General features: G+C 40.9%; 1 long non-coding RNA gene across 1 annotated transcript in view; it reads right to left on the reverse strand.

Moving 5' to 3' along the window:
* Positions 1-9,417, reverse strand: part of LOC118176514 — a 33,590-nt gene extending 24,173 nt beyond the window's left edge. Inside the window, exon 1 of the long non-coding RNA XR_004755446.1 lies at positions 9,186-9,417. This is a non-coding gene — a long non-coding RNA (uncharacterized LOC118176514). The remainder of the gene's footprint in view (positions 1-9,185) is intronic.
* Between the last annotated feature and the right edge of the window lie 727 nt (positions 9,418-10,144).

The raw sequence follows: 10,144 nt of genomic DNA on the forward strand, positions 1-10,144 counted from the left end.
AGACTGAGTAATGCTTTGAGGTCCTTTGGTATGCATTTCGCTGGCTGTCACCTCATCGGGCTTCAGCATATGCTTTGAGGTTAAGTCCCAGTGTTTGTGTTTGGGGCCTTTGTTGTGGTTGCTTGATTTGTTCATGATGGCCTTGGCTCTGCCACCCCACAAGCAAATGCAAAATTCACAAAGTGGTGACTCAGTCATTTCATCCACTGGCAGCAGCAGCTGGCAGAGGCTCAAAACAGATCAGAGAACAGGGCAACAAGTGTCTCCAAGATGGATTTCAGACAAACAAGGAAAAATGAAAAACCTGAAAAAGCCTGGAGAGAAAAAGCCTGAAGTTAAGTAGAGAGAGACAGAAAAACGTCTGGAATGTCAAGTGTAGACTGAAGAGATCAAAAGGAAACCGGCTCTGTGATAGACAAGGAACTGTACTATGGCTCTGAACAGCAGCACTTGAATATAATGACAACTTATGGGCTGCCCCCATGGCAGGGGGGTTGGAATTAGATGATCTTTAAGGTCCCTTCCAACCCAAACCATTCTAGTATTCTATGAGCCTACTGGCCCATACAGCTTTTTCCATTGGTTAAAGTCAACTTGCATGTCAAAAGAAGTTGCTTTTTGCTGCCAGCACTGTAAGCTCAAAGCAGAACCTACAGATCAAGCTGTTTCCTTCCTGCTTCAGGCATCAGCCCAAAAAATAAAATGACCCTGGAGGTCTTGAAAGCTGGCTTGCTCTTTTGGCTGTTAGGGTACGAAGCACGATACCAAAGCTTGTGCTTGCTTTTCTAAAATTGCATGGTCTTTTCTAAAATTGCATGGTCTTTGTGGGCTTTCAAATAGCAAAAATATGTCCCCAAACACAAAGGGGGAACTTCATCCTGACTTGTTTTTACATCATGGCAACACCTTTGTCCCAAGAGGTGAAAAGAGAAGAAGTGATCCTTACAATGTATCATCTCCTATCTCCACCACATAGTACAAAAGGCACTTACTGGACATGCAGAACTGTGAATAATATCAATGAGGAATTGCAGTACTGGGCCACTCATTTGAACTGAAGCTGTGAATTTTCCAATAAAAGGACATTACAAATTATGCCCCACATAGTAAGTACACTTCTACATTAACCATGTTTCAGGCTGAACACAGGAGAACGTACCACATATGGAGTTATATGATGAGGTACTCTGTAGTAAAATATCAAGTTCTCAGAGGGAGGAAAGATGGTCTTGTGGTTAAGCACAGCACTACAGTCACAATGCTTGGGCCCTGCCCTTGGCATGACCCATGGTCATCCTGTGAAACCTCAACCAGTCTTGCCTGAGCTGTGTTGTACTTGTGAAATCACTACAGCATGTAGTGGTGGTTTGTTTTTGTTTTTAAACACAGGGCAGAGCAATTTACATTCAGAGAGCTTCATAACTCATTTCTTTCTGTTTGATCTCCAGCCCCAACTTTTCCAGCAAAATAGCAATTAGAGTATAAGTGCTGAGCAGGCTCTTTGTTGCTGTCCATGCCCTATCAGACTCAGAAAATGATTGTGACTCAGTCACCTAAGCTGCATTCTGTTTATTCATGTGTAAACTGGGAATCATTATAATTGCTTTCTAAGCATTAATTGATTATTCCTTATAGCACTACTCTAGAGTTCCTAGAACAGAGAGAAAGAAAACCAACAAGAGGAGCAGACATCAACAAAACTGCAAATTGCTAATAATTTGCTGTTTACTTCTTTTCTTCTTCTGAGCACTGAGTTGCAGGAAGTATTTTTCTTCTAATGCTCTGACTTCACCATTGTGTGCCTTCTGGACCTCTGTGCATCTCCCTACCTGCTAGAGAGAGGCTCAAAAGCAACTGTGACCAGGAATCTACTTTGTATGAAGAGAAATGCATCCCCTTCCTTCCTGGGGCCGAACTTGAGTGCAGTATGGATGGATCAGCACTCAATATCGAACAGCATCAGAGCAGTAGCAGATGTGTTACATGGGCAAATTCACTCCGCACCTCTGCTCACTTCCAAGAATGAAACGACCAAAATAAAACACAAGTCAGATTACAAAACTCAGGACTGATTTGCACTCAGAAAGAAAACAGAAAAAAAAATACAGTCCAAAGAAAGTCGACCTCTGGAAAAGTTTATACGGTAAGAAGCAAATATATACTTTAGCTGGGTAATGCAAACAGTCTTCTTTTCTCTAATGGAGAACATGCTCAGCACGTAAGTACTGCTTTAAAGAGCCACAGATTTAGGTTTGATTTTTATGGTATTAGGCTAAACTGATATTACTATTATAGCTATTTAATCACAGATCAATTAGTCATATGATAGCAACTGGTATCACAGAAGACCAGCTGGAAATACAGTCTGCACATCTAAAAAATCAGTTTCCTCTCATTTCAGGTAACAGCATGGGAACAGACTGAAAGGACACAAAGAACATTCAGACACAGGACTAGCTGGCAAAGATTCAAGCAGATATTCTCAGCTCTTCATAAGACACTCCCAAAGTGTCCCACCTGGAACCCAGAAGTTTCTAATAGCAAAGGGGAAAGTTATTTGGGAAAAATACACAAGTGAAAAATCAGACACTTTTGTCAGCAGGCAGCTCGCTGAGCAGTCATTTCTGTCCTCAGAGAATGTTTTAATGGAAAATCTGACTGATCTGTCAGAGTCTGTTCCAAAGCAGTGATACTGAGTCATAAAGCAAAGCTGTAGCTACCATACAGCCTGATCCAGTACCCCTGAAGTCAATAGGAAGGCTCTGGAACAGGCCCATACAAACTACATAAAGTTTGCAGCATGGCTGTTATTAGCTCAGACCCACTGGAGGAGCTGGCAATGAAAGGCTGCTGCTGCTTTCATGAAGACTCTTCTCTCGCTGCTATCCATGTCATTTCTGTCCAAGGATGTTCTGCAAATTGAGACAGGCATCAAACTGAGAAGTGTTCTTTGGACTTTGTTGTTGGAAAAGAGGGGGAAAAGTTTCACAGCTGTAGGTTGAGCATAAGAAATGTAGCAGGTGACAGAAAGAGGGTCACCACACTGTGAGAGTGTCTCTATTTGACAGTGTATGGGCTTGGCTTTCTGTTATTTTGTGTGAATTTAGTGCTGGTAAAACAGAAAAAAAAAAAAAAAGCTAGTCTATTTAAATCCTGGGATGAGGAGTTGCAGCCAACACTTAATAGGAAAAAATATTCTCCCTCAGTTGAAGAAGGGAACAAAATATATATAAAGGGTAAGCAGTGATAGAAATCAGACATAGAAGTATAAATCAGGATGCAAGAAATAAGAATCTCCAGAAAGTCCACTGAACAAGGCTAATTGATTTCATGATGCAAAGCATATTCCTTGATACCAGCTATTTCTTTCAATATGGGGTAGAGACCGAAACGATGGCACAGCACAGTAATATGCCGATACAGAAGGCCAGGGAAGAGACAGAATTGTATGTTATAGGACAAAATAAAAGCCACAAGGGAGCCCATGACCTCTATCTCTCAGCTTAGATGCAAGACAGGAATAGCACGGGTGGGGGTAGCTTCTCATGCTGCAGCACTCGTTTCCCACCTGGAAGGACCCCAGAGAGGCGAGGAGAGCCCCCAGCCATCATCTACCAACAGCAGCAGCAAACCTGGCCCTTGATGGATTTCCACTGGAGGCTGTGGTCAAGAAGGCACTGAATGCAAAGAGAGGATGGGAATAAATTATTTAATTAACTATACTATAACATACTATACCAATGCCAAAAGCCTGGGTAATAAACAAGAGGAAATAGAATTAGTCATTTATAAGCACTCGTTTGACCTAGCTGCTATTACTGATCCTCACAGAATGATGTGCATGACTGGATGTTTAAATCAATGGCTGTAATCTACTTAGATGGGGCCCAGGACTGGGAAGAAAACGAGGAGTGGAAAAGATGGTATTACCTATAACCAAGTCACCAATTCAGAAAAAAAAAAAAAACTATCCTGAATGCTTCCTACCTGATGAGCCTGACAAAGCAACGAGAGCACTTACTAGCTGACATCCCCCCCTACAATCACCCAGAAAGGAAGGTGACGTATAAAAAGTAGTTGTTTATTAGGGGTAGGATGAAAAGGTAATCTACTAGCCACAAGGTCTCCCATCCGAGAGATCAATGCTAGCAGTTTCATTCTGCTAGTAACTAACTAATGCTTCCCGGCGACCCTCTTAGCACTGCTGAATACCCTCCTTGTAACCGCCGGGGTGGGGAGGAGGCAGCAGCCTCGGGAAGTTACTCCTGACAAAGAGAGGAACTGACCATGCCATAAACTTAGTGGTAGCATAAGTACTGTTAATTATGAGTCAGTCACAATTGCTATAGGCAGTCTAAACTCATGGCGATGTGTACTTGGGGCCTGGAAAAGTTTTCAGCTTTGTGAATCTGTTACCGGCAATTAAGAGAACAGAAAAGTCTCACTGACCAAACGGGGCTGGGCATGGTTGATGGACAGCTTAGCAAAAGGCCCAGATACTACAGTCCAAGGGCCAACAGAAGAGAGGATACTGGTCAAATAATTAATCCACAGAAACCTAGTAAAATAGGAATTGTATAGCCATTAGGATGATGCATAAAATAGAGTAAATAAAAAGTTTCCATGGAATCTGTGCTTAGAACTAACATAGAGATGCAAATACATGAGGACTAAGTATTTCAGGACAACACACCTGAGTAATTCCCATTTTTTTGCTATCCTATCTTGCTCATCTCCAAAATACACTCTGAACGTAGGGCTCTAACAAGCTATAGAGCCAATATCATTTCTATTCGAAGATCTTCCAGAAAGCAAAAGGCTTTTTGTAATGATGCTTAGAGTGCTCTTTACTGAAAATTTTGGAGAGCAAGAAGTGGTAATCATCACTCACTGCCTTCTAACATGCATGGCATGCAACGACCTTGACCTTATTTTTAACCTCTTACATGCCATGTCTTGATGGGACCAGCCCTGCAGGGTTACGCTAGTTAAAGCTTCAGTGATTATTTCTAAGTGACAGATGGAGTGTCAAAGCAAACAGCATCTGTCCAAAGGGCCCCAGTAGGTAATGCTTCACAGAGTATCTCCTGAACATCTGCAGTAATTAAATGCTTAAGCTGAACAAAATTTAATTTTGCAGGCTGTGTTGAATCAGATATAGTTCACTGCACAGAAGCCCTTGATCTGCTCTGCGCTCCTAGAAAATAGTGTTGCTTCTCCCTAAGCCCTCTTCACCCTGAACTTCAGAACTGTGGCAGCTTGTTTGTTCAAAAAATAGGCACTTAGTGGCTAAGTACCCAATTTGGCATCTAATGAAGTTGTTTCCCATGTCTGAAAGGAGGCTGCAGTCGGAGTTTAAAAAGGATGCATCTTTCCTCATTTCTTTTACTGAAGGGAGAGGTTATTTTACTGCAATCGCAGTCTTTTCAGTGTCTTTTGGTGTCTTTTTTTCCTTTTTTTTTTTTTTTTTTTTTTCAGAACTGATCAATGATATCTTAATAAACACGGTATCCCACATAAGCTGAACGATATCAAGAGATGTCACTCAGGAAATGGGGAAGAGCATGAGGATAGTGAGAACTGGGAAAGGCCAGAAACTAACCAAAGTTGGAGATGTTTGAATGTGATGGTCAGCAATCTTAAAGATCCCAGCACATGGATTAAATACACTCCATTCCCTCCCACAGAAGGGAGGCAAAGCTCAGCTCTTCAGCAAGACAAGCTCAGTAACCCCATAAGAGAAAACTTACAGATTTCCAATTTCTTAAAACACTTTGCTGATTCTCCTCCTCCTTCAATGTCAGTACCAGAGATGTAGTAGAGACCATTTTATATGGTGGTATTTACACACCTGGGGTGGGATCCACATTTACTCCCTGCTACTTGCGGCATTCCATGCAGCTTGAACTGACACGCACTGTAGTTCACTTGACATTCTCCTTTTAGAAGTACAAGAGAAGTCTCATTTGGGAGAAAGGTGAAAAAAAATGTTAGCAATTTGAAGAAGAATCAGCAAGCAGTACAAGCTGAAAAAGTCGCCATAGTGTTAAGCCAAGCAGTGAGGAGGCAGACAGGTCTGCAGAGAGGAGATACCACTTCTTAAAACAGATGATGACTGTCAGACTGATATATCAAGCCTCACTGGACCTGATTCTAACCACAGTTTCCTGGCTACAGAAAAAAAAAAACACTGATACGTTCTTCCCAAGACAGCAAGGGACAAGGAAACTAAAACCCTTTCTGCTGCACGTCAGGAAAACGTTATTACAGAGGGACAATTTTCTCAGCATCCCGAATATCAGGTAACCCTGATTGTTCCAAACAGGGAACAGGTCATAAGATAAATGTTCAGCCTTCGGCACTTATTACTCTGAGTACGAGGTTCTCATCTGGAGGTTACCTTATAATATTGGATTATGGTAATATATTACATTGCTGATAGTTTTTTTCACAGGTTTCCACATCCATTGCTTAACTCTCCATAGTTTATATTATTTTCTTATATCTGTCTAATCTATCATAGTTCTCAAGCAGCTATCACTTTGGGATCCTTTTTCTACAAGCAGCAATATATTCCTTACCCATTGGACAGTTTCCCCAGTTACCTGCCAGCACTGCCTCTTTCCCTCTTTCTGTTGGGGATCCCCAAAGAAGATGTGCTGTAGTCTTTAATCCTTTGTCAAAAGCTGAGCCTGTTGGTCTAGAAATGGCACAGATTGGGAAATCTGTTTGTGTTCCCTCTTACTCAATGGCTTTTCCAGCTACAGAACAAAAGTCTGCAGGTCACACCAAAAGAGAGTATTTCGTTATTTTTTAGTTGACAAAGTTGAGGGTGAGTAGGAGAAGAGCTGAAACAATGGAAATGCTGATCTCATTCTAATTCATGAGTTACATTTAGCTCTCTGTTGATGTTTGTTCTTTGCTCACTAAACCTAAACTGTTTGCACATCTAGTAGGGCATGTTCAGAGCCATAAATGTCAGCATAACTGGAGAATGGGCACAACACTGCAAAACACCCAGCAAGTGTGTTCTCCTACGTCTGAGCTCTGACTTACTGGGACCACAATGTCATGGCCAGCTCAATTTGCCTTACCTCTCCCATTCAGAAGTTTTTGATTCCGGACAATTTTTTTCTAACTCTGAACTTAAAAAAAAAAAAAAAAAAGAAAGAAAGAAAGAAGATAGATATCTGTACGTGACAAACCCTGCATCCACTATTATGGGAGGCCTCAACACTCTGATCAAAGTAAATCCTGCTTCAAATACAGCTTTGGACAGCCAGAAAAAGCTCAGGAGAGAAGGAAAGGAAAAAAAAAGGGGGGGGGGGAGGGGAGGAAAGGAAAAGGCTGTGAGATGGAAGGGAAACTCACTACATGTCTGATATGCACATGGGGGATGGGAAAACAAGATGAAATAAAGGCCATGTCAAATGACTCTGCTTTCCCCTCTATTTCGTTTGGAGAGATTAGGTTACTACAGTTCAACAGGACTCGGTTTGCTTATTGCTTTGGGCATTAAGAACTTAATGCAAAAGTAATGAAGTTAAACCTGTGGCATAGATAATGGTCATTAGCAGCCTTCTTTCCCTGTCATAAACCTGACCCTTGTTAACTCCCATTTTATCTTTCCATGCAGATGATTTTGAGTGGGGTAGGCAGTATTCCCTGTTCTGGCCAATTTGGGGAAAAAAGTCAGCTAGTGAGTATGCACGGCTGTTTTCCAAACTGAAACACCTTACCCCCGCTTTACAGTTCAGGCTGCCTTTAGGAGCTAAAGGGAAAAAAATGCAGGGAGGAAAGAGAAGAATTGGATCTCTTGACAGAAAAAAACTAACTTTCAGCAGGGACAAGAGCTCCAGGTCAGTTAGGGCTGAAATTTCGTAAGAGGAGGATGTAAAGGAAGAGGTTAGGATTAAAAAAATATTAAAAAATACCAAGAAACAAAGCATATTTACTGCTTAACCCCTTTCATCTCTGTCCTCCACCTCACAGATAACAGAGCTCTTTTCCCACTCATTAATTAGGCTCTTTTAGAGTTTATTGACCAAGGGCAAAACTGCTTCTGCAAACAGATACTTGATAGCTCTTTGTGGCATTTCTGTGCTGCTGCTCTGACAGGGAAACATACCATCCAGCTCTATTAAGCAACATCTCCCTTGGATTCGAGATGTTTGAACAGACAAATACAACCACATACCCTATTCTTAAGCAGTTATCTGAAATTCAGATTTTATTTCACCAAGAATGCAAAAGGAGCACAAAGTAGCCAAGATTAACCCATTTTTCATGACTGTATGGGGAAAACTGTGTCTCACGATCATCCATGCTTGAAAAGACGTTCTAGCTCATTGGCTTTTTGAAGCAAGATGATAATTACTAACTTCCTGATCTGTCTGCATTAAAAAAAAAAAAAAAAAAAAAAAAAAAAAGGAACTGTTTGTTGTTGTTGTTTTTCCCCTGGGAATTATATGTTGCCATGGAGAAACATAATTTAAGGTTACAGACTGAGGTGACTCTGCCCTTACCTATCTACAAATGGAGAAGGGATAGCAACTCTGGCCTTAAAGATAAATTAATCAATTTGGATGTTTCATTGACAAGTGGATCCAAACACACAAAAAAGACAGTAATAGAGCCCTCAAGCCAATTGCAAAATTGCACTACCTTCAAAGGAAGGATGATCTGTCCCTCAAAGTGAAAATTCTTCTTTATAATATCAGTCATCACAAGAGTTACACCTATATTTGAGTAACAGGGAGTGGATTAGTCATTACTTGATGAGCAAACAAAAAATGAAGTTTTGGGTTATAGTCCCAGAGAATTATCTGTTTTCCTGTAAATTCACTAAAAGGGAGGAAAACCACAAACTAAAATCTCAGCTTGGGGTAATTTTGTATTTCGTGCAGAAAAGGGGTCTGTATAGGACATTGCTGAATAGACAGATAAACCAGGCAAATTTTAAGGTGTAGATGCCAATATGACTGCTTGAATCATCTCCCAATCTCCTGTTCAGCTTCTCATCTACTTTATTTACACAGACATATGTGATTTTGTTGCCAGCTGGTGATTTGGCAATAAAATGAAATCTGAGCCTAATGTGCCTAGAAGATTTGTTTGGAAAAAAATAAACCCAAGATAAAAAAAACCAAACTAAGTAGTACTTGTTTATAGAAACATTACGGTACCTTTGATCCTTTCTTCTGTTCTGCTTCAATATGCTTGAGTTAAAAGAAAATACGCTGTAAATTTCAGAGAGCAGCATGGGGGCTCCTATGTTTGTGTTGCAAAGACAGACTGAAGCCTTTAATCAAGACAAACTCCTGTAGGGCAAATTTCCCAATCCAGCATTAGTGTGGTGGTGTTGCTAGGTGGATCCCCATCCAACCAATCCACAGTTCCTGTAACTTGTCTGACCCATTTCTGCGGCAGGGCAGCCCTGTAAAACCATTTGGGCACAGGAGAAGGGGGGGAGACAAGAAGGTGAAACACAGCTGGTAGCAACAGGAACGAAGACATGAACTAATAAATACATAAGAACACCAAAAAATAATGCAGGATGCTCCTTAAGTAGGGCTGAGACAAACTAGACGTACATAAAGGCATCACCAAAGCAGAGATATAAATATTATGGTAACTATAGCATCCATATGAAGAATGCTTCACATACCCAGGACCCTGAATAAAAACACTTACAGTACGTCCCTTGACCTTTTCTATAAATACACGTCAGACAAACACGTACATGCTTCTCTTTAAAATCTGATATTTATTATATCTCACATCAAAGCCTAACTGCACATGGACAGATTCTCATAGAGTCTGAGCATGCAGTAAGCACAGGGCAGGGGGGAAAGGCATTAAAGCTGCCTGTCTCATACAAGTCTCAGTCAGGTAATGACACCTAAAAGTAGCGGATACTTTTGTATATGAAATTGCTGGCATAATTACATTTAAAAATCAGACATGCAAATGCATCCCTAAGGTCTTTGAGGACACCTTCTTCAAAACCAAGAATTTTCCATTAGGAGTCAAAGTTAATCTGCTTATAGGAGGAACAAAGTATTTTCAAATGCTTGTCCAAAGTACGTAAAGTGCGTAGTACTGTGCTATGCTACTTAACTGATGTACGTTGGGAAATACAATA

The sequence above is a fragment of the Oxyura jamaicensis genome, chromosome 20 (assembly GCF_011077185.1).
Source record: "Oxyura jamaicensis isolate SHBP4307 breed ruddy duck chromosome 20, BPBGC_Ojam_1.0, whole genome shotgun sequence".
Lineage (NCBI taxonomy): Eukaryota > Metazoa > Chordata > Aves > Anseriformes > Anatidae > Oxyura > Oxyura jamaicensis.